General features: G+C 42.6%; 1 long non-coding RNA gene across 3 annotated transcripts in view; it reads right to left on the bottom strand.

Moving 5' to 3' along the window:
- Window positions 1–433: 433 nt before the first annotated feature.
- The window catches only part of LOC146496978 (uncharacterized), a 35,836-nt gene continuing 20,853 nt past the window's right edge, over window positions 434–15,416 (bottom strand). The window contains exons 2-4 of one of the 3 annotated variants that reach the window (XR_014870775.1): window positions 14,059–14,211; window positions 10,516–12,491; window positions 434–6,658 (exon numbers count right to left, since the gene is read on the bottom strand). This is a non-coding gene — a long non-coding RNA (uncharacterized LOC146496978). Of the gene's footprint in view, window positions 6,659–9,580; window positions 12,492–14,058; window positions 14,212–15,416 lie in introns of those variants that run through there. The other 2 variants (XR_014870774.1, XR_014870773.1) reach the window with 2 other exon arrangements.

The following is a 15,416-nucleotide window of genomic DNA, read 5'->3' as shown; positions in this document are numbered from 1 at the left end:
TCCCCACAACATATCAATTACTAACGTGTGTGTGTGGTTTACACTGTTGTCTTAACACTTCCATGTTTCACAGCAGCATCTGTCTCCTGGTGTTTTGTATCAGCTCGTTGATGCTCAGCCTCGGGTCCAAGTTTGTGGCTTTAGATGAGTCACGGCGCTTTTAACAGACGCATTAAAGCCCTCAGTCGCCCACTAAACGCACCCGTGGCATCAATCTGAAAAGCTCAGGTGACTTCTTGAGTTATTGCATTTACAAGATTTTCAGAAAATGTGACCTCTGACCTTGAACTTATTTGATACTTTTAGGATGTGTTTTATGTCCAGTTGGTGTGGAAACCAAAATATCAACACTTTCATCCTGATGATAACATCCTCGTTCCTGCTGTTCCTTTATAAGGAATAAATAAAGTTTCTGCACAGTTTCACTCATGCTGCTGCAGAGGAGGCATCGCACAAATCTGCTGTTTAACAGGAGCTTCACAAACAACTTCAGAGGCAAACGTTCACAAGCTTGTGAGCTTCATTAGTGTGGTTTGTGCGTTTGTTCCTGAAAAACAGATTCCTGCTTCTGCTTTCCATCGTTGGATTTCGACTTTATTCAGGCTGATGGTTTGAAGACATCTGCCATGTGTTAAAAATAAACCTTCAGCTAACAGACTGTAAAACAAACAGGTGGCTTGATAATTAGAAAGATGCTCTGCTCTGTATTCTAGAGACAGTAGGTGAGAAACTAATGGAAGTGCTGTTTTGTGACTCGCTCTCTGAAGGTTTTGTCTTAATTTCTCTCTAAGCTTCTTCAGCTTTGGTCGCCTGTTTGGGGTTTAAACCAAAGCTTGGCCGTCGTCAGATTATTCCTCCCACCATATGCTCCCATCCCACCGCAGAGATTTACAGCCTACCTGGTGCTGACGACATATTCGGCTGATTTTACAGCTCGGAAACTGCAGAGAAAAACAGTAACTCGCCAAGTAAACATATTCAAGCAGAAACAAAGTTTTGAATATAAAATGAAGACAATTTTTTAAATCTCTAAAAACAGATATTTACATGTAAGTAGAGAATTTTTTTAAATCTAGAGACAAAATCTGTGGTGAAGTTATGTCTGGCATCATTTCTCACTTCAGGATCCAAATGTTCCTCCAGCCCCTGAAATTTTTATTAATCCTTTATTTATCCAGGTAAAAAATCTCATTGAGATTAAAAATCTCATTTCCAAGAGAGACCTGGCATCATGGCAACAAACGCCACATACCACATAGGTACATAACATTTAAAACGAATACAATATCCAATACAAACATGTGTAAAATATACAATAACAGATCAAATTAAGAGTACATTAAAACAATCACACTGAGTAAAAGAGCTGTTCTCTCGTTCCTTTAAGACAGACTTAAACTCTCCCAATTCTGATAATTTCACTTCCTTCTGCAGATTATTCCAGGAAGCAGGGGCAGCGTATTTAAAAGCCTTTTTCCCCAATTCTGTTCTGATTTTTGGGACAATCAATTGTATGATTTTGTTCAAACGAAGGCTGTATTGGTTGTGGTTTTTACACATATAAACACATAAATAAGGTGGAACCAGCCCAAGGAGAGATTTATAGATAAAGATCAACCAATGGGAATCTGCGAATATGCAAAGATGGACATTTAGCAGCAGCATACAAAGAACAATGATGTACACGATTTCCACAGCCAGTAATAAAACGTAAAGCACAATGGTGGACAGTATCCAACCTCTTTAGGTAGTGGGCAGGTGCATTCATAAAAAGCAGGTCACCGTAATCCAATAAAGGTAAAAAGGTTGAAACTCCTTCAGCTCTAATAAAACGATCAGTGTCTGTTCATCCAGCTGTTACAATCACACCTGCACATTAACGAAGAAAGAAAACTAAACAGCAGCCAAGTTTAGAGAGTTACTGACGTCGAGTTCGCTGAACACACCAGCACAGGGAAGATGGTGCTGATGGGGAGACAAACAGCGAGGAAGACGATGCCGTAAACGTACCAAACTTCAGTCTGAGGTTGGTCGCTAACATGTTGCTGCATTTATTAGAGGATGTGAAAACGTCCTGATCCTGAGCTTAACGTCCACGCAGAAATCTTAGTCAGCCCAAAGTGATTCTCCTGACGTGTTTAACGTCCGTGTGCTGCAACACGAGAAACTCAACCAGCAAAGGAAACACCTGGAAACTCGGTCGATGCACCAGCGCTGCTCGCACAAGTGGATAGTCACTTTGGGCAGGTTGATACCAGGAACAAAGCTCATGTGACAAGCAAACAAAAGATTTCTTCAACAAAAATGCATTTGCAGAACTCTGTTATCCCCGACAGAGAATTAGCTAAAAACATCGAGGTCCATTCATAAACAGTGACCGAGGAAGTCTTGAAACAGATGTTCAGGAGACGAGTCAGGGGTATTCCAGCATCAGTAAAACACATCTGTAGTTAACATGTATCCACGCTGGTCCTTGATTACACTCTCAAAGAATATTTGCTGATAAAAAATAAAGTAAAATCACATTTTAAAGAACTTAAACGTTACATTTTAGGCACTAAAGCAACTTTCTGTGGGCTCTACTGCTTCATAACGATTAAACTTACTCTGACTTTGGATTGACACTCCGAACCTGCTGCCAAAAGACAACTTCTGTAAAATAAAAATGCATAAAATCGTGTTCACTGTGGTGCACATATCAAATTGAACTGAAACCACAAACACGCTGAAAGTGGTTTCAGAGAAAACGTGAGCAAAGAGATGAAAGGCTTATTTGTTCTGTTCCAACCTGATGCTCAATAAACAAAGAAAAATCATACTTGGGACGTGAATTCAGTGCAGTGAATAACCGTCACCGCACTGATGTGGAAGCTTTACATCATGTTGACCTTTTGTGTGCAAAAAGGTCAAAATCCCGAGAAGAAGAAGAAGAAGAAGCCGTTTCTGCCAGTTTCATGTGGACGTTTTCCAGCCACCGTATCCAACTCGGCTCCACTCCCGCTGTTCCCGTACGACTGTTCTTGCTGTGGTAACAGACAAAATCCTCACAGCACCCCGTCACAAACATGTGCTGTTTGCTAAAGTCACAGTCTGCGAGATTTTCAGCTTCAGCACGAAGACAAAAAACACGAATACGTGCAGGAAGTGAGGAAACGAAGACTCTGAGGAGAAAGAGGTGGATTTGTGTGATTTGTGTCATCTTACATATGCAAACAGACATTTAACAAACTGACATTTTGCTGAATTTGATGCCAAGTTAAGCACATTTTTCATGCATTTGAAGGACGTCACGGGTGAAATATGTGCACAATCTTTGCTGAAATATCTGCTGATAAAAAGTCTCTTCTGCACATTTTTAAACTTTAATTTCTTGGCTCGGTTGGTGGCCGGCTGCCTGCCGGCTGCCTGCTGTAACAGCGTGTAAACGGGAGGGGCGGATGGGATGGGTTGAGTGGATTGCGGGACCTAAATGGGAAGAGAAAGATGGCAAATGAGCAATGCTAATTCGATTAAGTTCCACGATAGTTATCTCTAATTGGCTTACTGCGTTTGTTGTGGATTGGCAGACACTCGGAGTCTGTTGTCTTGCTGTGGCATCGCTGTAATCGATGCCTGGTTGCAAGATAACATTAAAGCAGGAAACGCTCGGATCTGGGAAAATTAGCAATGCAACAAGTTCTGCAATTAAAAATTTCACTGCGAGAAACATCAACCTGTGGAAGAATGAAAAGTTTGCAGAGAGCCGACCCCCCCTGGATGATTAGAAACCTGCACCTGAGGGGAACCCGGCTGTTTTGGGGGGTTTAGCTCTGATCCTGATCATAGCGTGCAGTCTCTAATTTCCTCGCCATCTGTAGCTCCAGCTCGTCTACAGGGGAGGCGCGACCCCCTCTGCTGCCGATAACGGGGAGGATAATCCAAACCATCCTGCAGGGCCGGAGAGGGGAGGGTGGGGTCGGGGTATAGGGTTTAACCCTTTGCTAATCACCACACAACCCAAGTCTCAACGAGCCATTTAATCTCAGCCACCGTCTGACGCGCTGTTTCTGCTCCTGAATTCGAGCGGGAAACAAAATGCATCGACCGTCTTTCTGGAACCTAAACTGAGAGCTGCTGGTTCCATTTACGAGAGTCTAAATGGAACCAGTCCGCAGATGTGACGTCTCCACCCCTCCGCCCACTGCCGCTCATTACAAACAGGAAGTCAGCGTCGACACATCAGGGACAGTAATCAGTACTTTCACATTAATACATGTGAAAGGTGATTTTTGTAGTTTGTTACTTCTGATTTTAGAGCATCAGAAGAGCAGAGACAGAGATGTTTTTTTACCTTACATACCCAGTAATTTAATAAAGTACAAACAATTACACTCAGCTGTGAGTATAATGACAATCTCATCAGTGCACTGATTTGTGAAATTATTGCAAAAGAGGCATTAAAAGGATGATTGCGTTGTTCCAACGATTACGTTGACGTCAACTTGACTTTTGTTCAGGTTCATGAAGACAGTCGTGGCTCGTTGGAGCGACTGATATAAGAGCTAATTGCAGGTATTTAACCTCTAATCTTCACGGAGGTCTTCCTAAGAGTCGACCCAGGCAGAACAGCTCTGTCATTCCTTATGTGGCGGGATTGCTGGAGAAACTTTCTCCATGCATAACTTTAGACCCAGCATCACCTTCAGACCTAAATAGGCTCATCCCAAAGGTCATGTGAGCGCCCTGCAGACTCATCAGGCAGGAAACTCATGAGAAGACAAACGTTTGAGGAGCTTGTTTATGTCCACCTCTAATGACCATCTTTGAAGAGGTGGGGGCTCAGATGAGTGAACCGAATGTCACACTTTGACCCACGGCAGCCTGAATAACCCACATGACTGCAGGATCATCTCAGGCCCACCTCCAATGTGAAAACCCCACCTGAGGCTAAATACCTGAGACTCCTCGTCAGCTTTTAGAACTAAAGACGCCTCAGAGACGAGAGATGAAATAATCCGGTCATTAAGTCTGACGTCACTAGCCGTGTCTGGGCCTAAACTCCGCTGCAGCTCCATATATCAAACATCACTGTGGCATTACTGAGAGTTGAAAAACTGTCTAAAGTCTTTCATCTTTAATAAAATGATCAGCGTTCTGCTCTACCAGGTGTAACAATTGAGTTTAACATCCATGAAAACAGAATTTATGACATTTAATGGAGTTAGAAGTTAGCAGGAAGTTAGCTTGCTAGCTAAATACAATATAGCATGTCCTGACTGCGGGGTTTTGGAAACAAATTCAAACGTACAGCTCTGTTATCACTTCCAACATAAATGAAGACAGAAAACTAAACAGCAGTGACGTTTGTAGGGTTACTGAAGTTTGGCTAGCTGGTGTATAATGATGTGCTACGTGACCGCTAGCGACACAGCTATGTTAGCATAGCATAAACAAGCTAACTTTTTTTCCACTCGATAAAAGTTAATGTGAGTGTTCTCGGTGGTCAGGAACAAATGTAATCGCATGGCAGGATGCTGTAAAAGGACCAAACTTCAGCCAGGAGAACAACTGAGATAATCCATCCACAATACGAGGTTAGTCATTCATATACTGCTGCATGGGCTGGGCTGTAGTTACATCCTAAGGTTTTAAAAACTGAGCTTAAATAAATGATTAGCGGTAATAAAAGCCAAGGGAGGTCAACAGTGATCACTGACTGTTTTAGGAGCTTTTTGAGATTAAATAGAAGAAAATACAAAACATTAAACATGTTAACAACACAAAAGCCATATTAAACGCAGACTACTTTAGGCCCGGAAGTAGGATTCGTCACATCATCACTTAACAACCGGATAAAATGGCAGTTGTATTGTATATTTTAATTTAATGATGACATATTCTAAGTGTTGTGTCTCCTGAAAACATCACGAATGCAAACATGTGTTTATTTTGTTCGTATGTGAAGAGCTCACAGCAGCTGCACAGATTTGTAACGGGACACCCTCCCTGCAGAGCCGTCCTCCTCCTCGCGTTGAGCTTCAGAGGAGGAAAGTAACCGAAGATTCATCTTCCTGCGCAGCGGAGCCTGATTTTACATAATTAATGACTGCCATAATGTTTTAATAAGCTGACCCTGTCCTCTCCTCAAAGCCTCTACACAAAGCCCATAAACGGGGTAAGTTCATAAAATCTAATCGTCTTAAAGCCACGACTGACACATTATATATCAGCTTTATGTGGCAGTCGTGTCATTTTTTAAAAATAAGTCATTAGATAAAGTGATTTACGAGGCTTTGGGAAAGCGAGTTCATTGAAAAGAGATGAAACTGTTGAAGTTTTTCTCTCGCCACATTTCTCTCGGTAACAGTTTTTCTTCCATTAATCTGACGTCTGCAGCTGCTTTATAAATTCAGATTGCACTTTGGACGTGAGCTTAATCGTAATGAGGCGCCGTCCGCTAAATGTCCGTTATCCACAGCACAAGTTAAGAGGCTTCATTTTGTCAGTCCGGTCACTGCGTTTGTTTACAACCTGCATGTCATAAAAAGGGTGATGAAGATGGAGCTGCTGTTCAGGAGGAGACCTCTGAGGATGCAGTGAAGGAGGACATACAGAGGGCTGGTGTGACAGAGGAGGATGCTGGGAGGAGGTGAGATGGAGGCAGATGATCAGATGACACCTAAAAGAAGGAGACGTCATAAAAAAAGCCAAACACAGAAGTTATTTGGGGGAAACTGAGCAGAGCGCCTCGTTTCTCTGACGTTATGTTCTCAGATGCTCGACAGCTGAAACCATCGGACTGTTTCAGGAACCTTCCAGACCCCTCAGGTCATCTGGATCCGGTCTTTTATCAGTTCCCAGAGTCAGAACCAGACACGGAGAAGCTGCATTCAGCTTTTATGCTCCTTATATCTGGAACAAACTCCCAGAAAGCCTCAGATCAGCTGAAACAGTTTATTTAAATCCAGGTTGAAGACTCACCTGTTCTCAGCTGCATTTGAATAAAGCACCAAATCCACACTTAAGCTTAAATTTCAAAACTTACATTTTAACTACTGCTCTGATTTTATCTGTTTTGATCTTATATACTCTTTTGTTTGTTTGTTTGCTTGTTTTAATCAATTTTAAATCATGCTTTTTATTTGTTTTTGTTTCTAATGTCTCTGTAAAGCACTTTGAATCACCTTGTTGTTGAATTGTGCTATACAAATAAACTTGCCTTGCCTTACATCAAAGTAAACCATGACCTTCCCCTCACCCTTTGACCAGTCACAGCACAGAGCTGCCTCGTTATCCACCACATGATATAAATTATAACTCATAAAAGGAATATTTAATTAATCTTTTAATTGTCAGAAGGTTTATTGAACACACAAATCTATGATTTTCTGGTGATTATTTCCTGTAAAGCCTTAAACCTGCCAGGTTCCTTTGTGTCACAGCAGAGAGGACTTATTTATTTTTCCTTGTGGTCCCCATGGAGGACTTAAAGATGAGCTCCTCTGTAAAACTTTGAGTAAAAACCCCTCCCAACAGGAACGTCAGAGCGAACCGAGCCCGCCCCGGGACTTTGATTCAGATAATTCTACATCAGGTTTGAATCGCTCGCCCCGGGCCCCGCTCCTCTCTTCCTCTCTCCAGAGCTTGAAAAGGAAATGACTTTTCCCCTCCATCTGTCACAGCGCTGCTGCACTAATTGAAAGCTGAAAGCGTGAATCCATTCAAAAGGAGCTCCATTTTCATTTTCACAAAACCTGTCCGATCACAGCGGTGCTGCAAAAATTAAATCAGGATGAGTCACAGAGGACGTTCGGTGCGGGAGGCTCGTTTGTAACTTTGTTTCATCCATAATTAAAGGCTGAAATGATGTACAAATTAAACTTCTCTGTAAGATTCGGACTTTAATAACGCCGATTACTCTCAGCTCCTGGTGGATTGTGGGAAACTGAAGAAAATGAGTCAGATGATAATTGATTCATTCAAACTGAACAGGAAATCTCTGGAGTTGAATTTGACACTGAGGATGCAGGTGAAACGATGCTGATGATGCTGCTTCCTCAGCTCAGTCATCACATGATGTAACGTGTTCATGTTCCCTAAAGCGAACATTTACTGGCTCACGTCAGTACATTTTTTAAATTGCAGCTAATTATTTTATTGCAGGGTGTAATGTCTCAATAGGGTTAACTAAACCTTTCTGCTAACTGTTCTGCAAAAACTGCTGAACTACAGTGGTCCCTCTGTGCCCTGCCACCTTTATCAGACTTCAACAACATCTATTTAGCATCATAATACAGTATGCATCAGGTAACTGATCAACAAACAAACAATCAGCCTGTCAGTCTTTGAGCAAACTCTAAATTTCATGTTGGCGAGCTGTTTAAGCTGCTTTAGCCTGCCTGCTGTTGCTAATGCAAGCCGCTTTGCAGCCCACCTTCATCCCAGCTTCTCTTCTTCGTGCTGTCTGACGTGATAAATATCTGTCGTTCTGTAAGTTGCTGCTGCTAACATTTAAAGTACTGCAGCTTTTACACAAGCTGGCTGGTCCATGGGCAGAAGATACTCAAATTATAAAAAACACTTTTTGCACAAACACGTCTTTAGAAGCGGTTAAATGCATCGATGCACTGATTGCAGTTTTCTCGGCCAGTTCTGATTTCCATCTGTGACCTGCCGATACCAGTTTAGAATGATTCCAGTTTTTTTTCTCAGAACTACGACTGACAGCATATAAAAAAAAGCCTAAACCAGAAAGCAGAACAAAATATTAACCTTCACAGTTTCCCCAAAAGTGCAGTAAATCACAGGATCTTCTCTCACTGACGCGAGTGAAAATAAAACTCTTTGCTACTGAAAAAAGGCACAAACAACAAAAGAAAGTGAGCTGCTGTACGCCCAGCGTGACCTGATGTATTTTACCTTACTGAACAAAAGCAGGTGCAAAACAAATAAACCGTCATTGACCCTTTTTTCTTTTTCATCATAATCTTCCACTGCTTTGCTCCGTTGCTCATACCGAGGCTGCTCTGGAAAGCTTTGCCTTTGCACTTTACTTTGGTGAACTGTGTTCTTCTACACTAATGACAGTTTATCACACAAGAAGCATGCCAGAGCAGCTTCTAATTGGTGATATGTGAGACTGACCGAGAACGCTGGAAGCAGCTATGGCACGCCCAGAAACACGTGGTGATTAAGAAAATGACATTTAAAAGCTGAATATAGCACAATCACAGGACTCTATGGAGTGAAATAAGTTAACCCTTTAAAGCCGGTCAGAGCAGCACGCTCTGTTTTGCATAACTACTTTTAAATCCCGGCAGCTCTGCAACCACGTGAGCTAGCGCAATAATTTTTTTTGCATATGAAACCGGAGGAGTTGTACTTACATCTTATGCCATCAGCTTGTCCTCGGTCACAGTTTCCTTCCACATATAGCTTTGCAAAAACTGCATAAAAACCACTTGCAGCAACAAAAACATAATATTCTAGAAACACGCTTTGCTGATCCGATCAGCTGTTCGTAACACTTCCTACGACCATCAGCTCGAACTATCGCATGTCCGCCATGACCTGCCAGAAACCGGAAGTGATGTCATTTTTTTTAACCATCAGGGCCTCATGAGCCTATACTGGTGTTTTTAAAAGTTATGTTTGACTTTATGACTTTCTGTGTCGTTTCTGGGATGCTTAGGACTCATATTGCACTGCTGGAAATAGTTTATTTTGATGCACCTGCTGCTTTTTTGCAAATTTGCATTATAATATTTATTTTCGTTTTTCCTGCACTATATAAAAATTGGTGTATTTCAAAAATAAAACTATGAAGACACTCAAAATAAATTTCCTGTGGTGGGAAACTATTTTGTGCAACTTTTTTGTATTTACAGTTTTGAGGGATAAGCCTCTTAAATTTCTCTAACTAGAAATATATGTTAAAAAACCAAAAACAATTTTCTATTTTTTTTGTAGTTTATTGCACTTTTTTGCAATTTATGTAATTACTATGCACTTAATGCAGACATATTATTAAAATTTAGGCTATAATGGTTGTATTGATGTATAGCAACTTGAAATGCTCCCAAAAATGGCTCCACAGCATGTAAAAATATAATATAAGCTCTGGCAGACTTGGTTCTGTGGTAGGTCTTAAAGGGTTAATTAGATAAAAATACGAAGCAAAAAAAGTGCACTTCTTTTTGTTAACGTTTCTTTTACTGGGAGGTTAATATCTGACGGCCATATTATGTGCTGTGTTTGCTCTCGTTGTCTCTCTGCTGCTCATTATAAACTGTTTGGGTTTGCACCATAAACCACAAATTTCAGCTTCTGTGGCCGTTATAATTAGTGCCTCATTAGAAACATTTTACCAGAAATGTTCTGAACATTTCCATGAACTTATTGGTGAATCTGTGTTTGTTTTTTATTTTTCTGACCGCCGCTTTCCCATCAGCCCCTGCTCCCCTCGCTCGGTGTACAGAGCTTTACTTTGATCATCATCCGCCTCTCTGAGTCGATGTGTTAATGAAGTGGACCTACCGGAGACCCGCAGCTTTAATCCTTCGATACAGCTGGAAGCTTATCGATACTCTGGCACCGTGCTGGGTTTGTTCAGGTTTCCATATCACCCCTCCACCTCCACCTGCAGCAGCTCCCTCTGAATCCCCCTCTTGGTGACAATCGATTTAGACGGATCAGAGAGAAGGCTTACCCCGGCAGCGCTATTGATTTCACCCCCTCCCCAAGCAGGTTATGAAGTCAAATCAGTTTTGACCTATGAGAAACAAATCGCCCACAGAGTAATCACAGATCGGAGAAATAGATAAAGGAGGTAATGACATGGTTGGATCGCTGCATCCAAGTCCAGAAAAGTGCGAGCGCTGCAGCTCGGCGATAAGGAGTCCTGAGAATACACAACAAAGCTGCTTCAAGCAGGAACTCGACCACAAGTTTAGAAAAGTGAGTCAGGAGAACATTTTATGTATCTGATGTTTCTCTCGTCTGATTTAAGAACAGACCGTTGCATCGTTTATGAACTCGCCATGTTTTAGGTAAGATGTAGACCACTGATGTGATGGTAGCTGGGTGATGTGGACGTGGAGGGGTCTGTGGGACCTTCGGGAGTGGGCTGGGTGGAGGAGGAAGGCCAGGTCACGGTTTCAAAGCCGATCCTCTGATAAAACCCCCTCCCTCCTTTGGGCCTGGGGACTGTTTCGTTGTGCAGTGGGCCGGCTCCCTCTTGTCTGGGGGGAAACTCAAAGCCACAGATACCAGCTTAAAAAACTGGAAAGAAAATCAATCTTTGTGTGTAAAACTAGACAAAAAGCAAAAATAGGGATGAGCTGAATGACCTTGAGCTTCAGAGGAGGCATTTTTCCATCCCCTCCTGAATGGACCCTTTAAAATGATCAGTTCTGTGTTTGTGAGTGTTTATGTTTTGATTTTTGTTCGTCTTGTCCCTCCTTTGAACATGCCGTGCGCATCCACACCGCACTCATCTCCGTGTTTTTAGTATTTCTAAGTGTTCATCTTGTCCTGAGTCCAAACAACAGTTCAGAGGTTTTCAGTGCTGTGGGCTGTTTTTGGTCATTAAAGCATCCTTCAGTGGATGTTTCTCACGCTGTGGTGTTACCACTGCTTTGGAGAAAGATTTTAAATGACCGCTCCAGGTAAGTTGCTACCTCAAACGGAGGATTTTCAAAGAGACACAGCTGACCTCGAAGGAGAAGATTTGTTGGTTCATCTTCACTGTTTCCTTCATCGACAGCTGCGAGTAATGCCTGGAAATTTATCCTTCGTGCTCTTTGAGCTCAGTCCTTCACTTGCAAACCCATTTTATCCACCATGAAGCCATTGAAGGTCACTGTGGGTGCCAGGTGGATGCTGTTTCTTGTGGAGGCCCTCATTGGATGATGAACTTGGTCATTCAGGAGGAGTGCAGAGTAGAGAAGCTGCTCCTCCATATCCAAAGGAAACAGATGAGATGGTTGTCCCAGGCTCCCGAGGAGGACCCAGGATGTGTTTGGTTTTATCTTCTGGCTGGCTTGAAGAAGAGCCTGAGCTGATGGTGGAGAGACGAAGGTCTGGATGTCTTTGCCCACACAGCAGGGAACGGGCAGCTACATGTGGACCCTACAGACAGGTACCTCCTCCAAAATGAGTTTAAACAACTACTTTTTAATCCATCCTGCTCTTGTGACATCAGATGTCACTGCGGTAAAGATGTGTGAGGTCACTCCTGGGTCTCAGACTTGTTTTCACCTTCTGAGCAAAGCCCAGATGTTGTCACTGACGTGAGGACAGAGGTAACAGAAGCAGGAGCCGTGCCAGTGGCTTCATGTCACTTTCCATCACATCAGCGTCGAAGGGCTGCGGGATGAAGATGAGTCATGGACGTGTGTGATTAAGGCTCAGACTCGCCCTGATTAAATAAACATACAGGAAGCAGTCACTCACCGGCGGACTCTCATCAGGCCGTCGAGCAGAGCGGCTGATGAGAATCTGTTCACTTTGATCTGCGTCAGGCAGTGTTGGGTAAGTTACTTTAAATTAGTAACTTAGTTACATTACTAGTTACTTCTATCAAAAGTAACTCAGTTACTTCAAGTTACTCGTTACTTTCAGAGTAACTAGTTACTAGGGAAAGTAACTTTGGTTTTACTCAGAATTCTCTTGTTAATGTGTTGCTTCCGTAACTTTGCCAGTCTTCTAGCTTGCTTACTTGCCACAAGTGCACTGTGCCACCTACCAATAGAAAGGAAAAAATAATGTGCACATTTCCACGAGAGAAATCCCACGCCTGAGTCTATCCTAGCCTGCTTTTTACATCCAACACAAAAACTGCAGTCATGGTGTTCTCGATTGTACTCAGAACTCGGAAATTCTGCCTTCTGAATATGAAGATGTAGGCAACACCAGACTGCAGATGAGCTGCATACAGGGCTGGACTGGGACAAAACAAATCGTCCCGGGCATTTTGACTAGAGACCGGCCGCCATTATAGGAAAAATCATAAAGCCTTTGAATGAAAATAAACACTGTTGTGACAGTGATGTACACTGTTCTGATGGTATATATGTATCAATCTATCAACGTTTGTTGTAAGACTCAGATAATTATTTTTTTTTAAAAGTGAGACATTTTAAATGAGAATAAGAAAAGTATTTCCTTGTGCCCCCCTTTCCCTTTTAATGCCCTACATGGAACCCTGGCAACACTTTGCTAGACCCGCCCCTGCACAGTTACCAGCTGTCATCTCCTGGTTTCATCTTCATGTTTCCCTCTCACCACATATTCAAACCGATATCATGACCAGCAGGTTTACAGCTGTGGCTCCAGCAAACATCAGCTGATACTTAATTAATATTAAATAAATTCTAACAACAGCTGATCAAGCTTAAAAGTGCTGCTGTTGTTTACCGTGACATCCGCTGGTTTCCTCCTTCTGGCGCAAAGTGGGCGATAAATGAACAAGAGAGAAAAGCCGATCAGCTGATCATTGATCAGTTTCATGATTGAAGTAGAAACAGGAGAGGGGGGGGGGGGTGAGAGGATGAGAGAAGAAGAGGCAGCTGTGCAGCGTAAACACAGAATAACTCCAACTTTGTGTCTTTTTCATTGTAGCTGAAGTCCGGGACAAACTGTGTTCCTTTTCAGCTCACCCATCCAGCTGTATAGAAACTCCGTCATGCTAGCTAGCAGGCAGTACGAAAAAGTCAGCATAACGAAAATAAACTCCACCTAAACTTGGTTCATATCTGACCCAGATGGACTGCAGGTTATAACTTCTTACCTGAAGTTCAGTTCACCTGACACTCTCGGACCAGCGGCCGCTTCGGGTCTCTCCTCTTGCCTCCCTTTTCCTTCATCCACCTGCTGGCTTCCACCACTTGCTAATGTTATTGAATCTGTGGAAGCTCCGCGATAGCCACCACACGAAGTAACGAATAACGAGCCTATCTAAATCCCAGTAACGAGTAACGCGTTCCTGGTTTTGGCATAATAACTAGTTACCGTGCGCGTTACCGCAATAATAACGTAGTTACTGTAACGCGTTACTTAATAACGCGTTAGTCCCAACACTGGCGTCAGGCTCGATGATGTCGACAGCTGCTGTGTCAACACTCACGAGGGCCTCAAGGACTTTGCTGTGTGACCGCCGGCCCCGTGTTTGCATAGTCCTACAGGAAAGCAGGTCAGAGCTCCGCCGCCGCTCCACAAATGTATATATACTTCCTGCAACGACAGGAAGTCATCAGTCCACCAACAGTTCGCTGAAAAGCTGGGAATTAGACAGAGCGGTGTAATGTTTGTGGCATCAAACGTGGAGTACAAACATGTTCTTACTGATACTTAAAGGGAACGAACGCTTTAGGGAACAACAAGGCATCGCCATGGTAACCAAAGCAGATAAATCAGTCATGTTGAACAGGGGAAAAAGTTTTTTTGAGTTTGGGTCGCTGTTTTGTTCCTGCATTTTATATAATTTGTGCCTCCTCGTCTCCTCCTGCCTGTGAGGGAGTCCTAAACTCCACGCGGAGGACAGCGGACTGAGGAGGCCCGCCACAGCAGCTGCACAGATGTGCTGTTAGCAGATGTGTTGGCACATTGCGTGGACTCGTCCTTTGTATTCAGAAGTTTTCTGAATAGTGTCTGTTTGCTTAAAGGAAAAGAGGTTGCATCTTGTCACGTGCTGCTCCAGGTTGTACATTTAATCAAACTGTTATAAACACGTCATAATCTCTGTGACATCTGAGATCATAAAAAGCAGCGATAACAAAACAGTTTACTGTTTCTCTCCTCGTGGATTTCTGCTGGTGGGACAAAACTGTGAAGGAGAGGATGCAAGGAAAGGAACTAAGGATGTACAGACTGAAACGTGACAAAGAGAAGATCGGCCTTGTCCTCGTTCAGGCTGCGGTGAGTCTCTGGTCTGCATCACTGCAATGTGTAGTCACACTTGTAGGAGCTGCGTGTGCTTACGGCGTGCACATTTAACACGGAAGAATAAATCCCCGTCAGTTTCATCTGTGCCCGTCAGCTCCGTTTGCCCTCGTCCTCATGATGTCATCACGCTGCCTTTGCCTCGTTTTTGGTTTCCTGCTCACTCATCATCTGCCTTCATGAATGTTATTTCTGTGTCAGCTGTTAACGACTCGTTTTGTTGTTTATTAATCCGTCTCACTGCCTTCTGTAGAGTCTTTGTTCGTATATTTAAACGCAGACGTTGTATTGTAAGGTAAGTAAGTAAGTAAGTAAGTAAAGCAAGTAAGTAAGTAAAGTAAGTAAGTAAGTTAAGCAAGTAAAGCAAGTAAAGTAAGTAAGTAAAGTAAGTAAAGTAAGTAAAGTAAGTAAGTAAATTAAAGTAAGTAAGTAAAGTAAGTAAGTAAAGCAAGTAAAGCAAGTAAAGTAAGTAAGTAAAGTAAGTAAAGTAAGTAAGT

The sequence above is a fragment of the Neolamprologus multifasciatus genome, chromosome 18, assembly GCF_963576455.1.
Source record: "Neolamprologus multifasciatus chromosome 18, fNeoMul1.2, whole genome shotgun sequence".
NCBI classification, from domain to species: Eukaryota; Metazoa; Chordata; class Actinopteri; order Cichliformes; family Cichlidae; genus Neolamprologus; species Neolamprologus multifasciatus.
This window is presented reverse-complemented; position numbering and strand designations above follow the sequence as displayed.